Below are 263 nucleotides of genomic sequence, written 5' to 3'. Positions count from 1 at the left end.
AAGATGTAGCTTTTCCTCATCCCGTATGTTACTACTTTACTCCTGTACGCAATACTGATAGTAGTAATAAATCATGCTTTCAAAAACACAGATAACAATAATTTCTCTTAACAATATCACCCGATTAGACCTAAACGGAAGCGATTCACTTTAACCAAAACGCTATCGTCTTTGCATATTGGAAGAAATAAATCAAGTAATACAGAGAAAAATGCTCAAGAAAGAGTAAAAGTTTCTTCGTGAGTAAAATAGAGTATATTGTT

Source organism: Penaeus monodon, chromosome 33 (genome assembly GCF_015228065.2).
Source record: "Penaeus monodon isolate SGIC_2016 chromosome 33, NSTDA_Pmon_1, whole genome shotgun sequence".
Taxonomy (NCBI): Eukaryota; Metazoa; Arthropoda; class Malacostraca; order Decapoda; family Penaeidae; genus Penaeus; species Penaeus monodon.
This window is presented reverse-complemented; position numbering follows the sequence as displayed.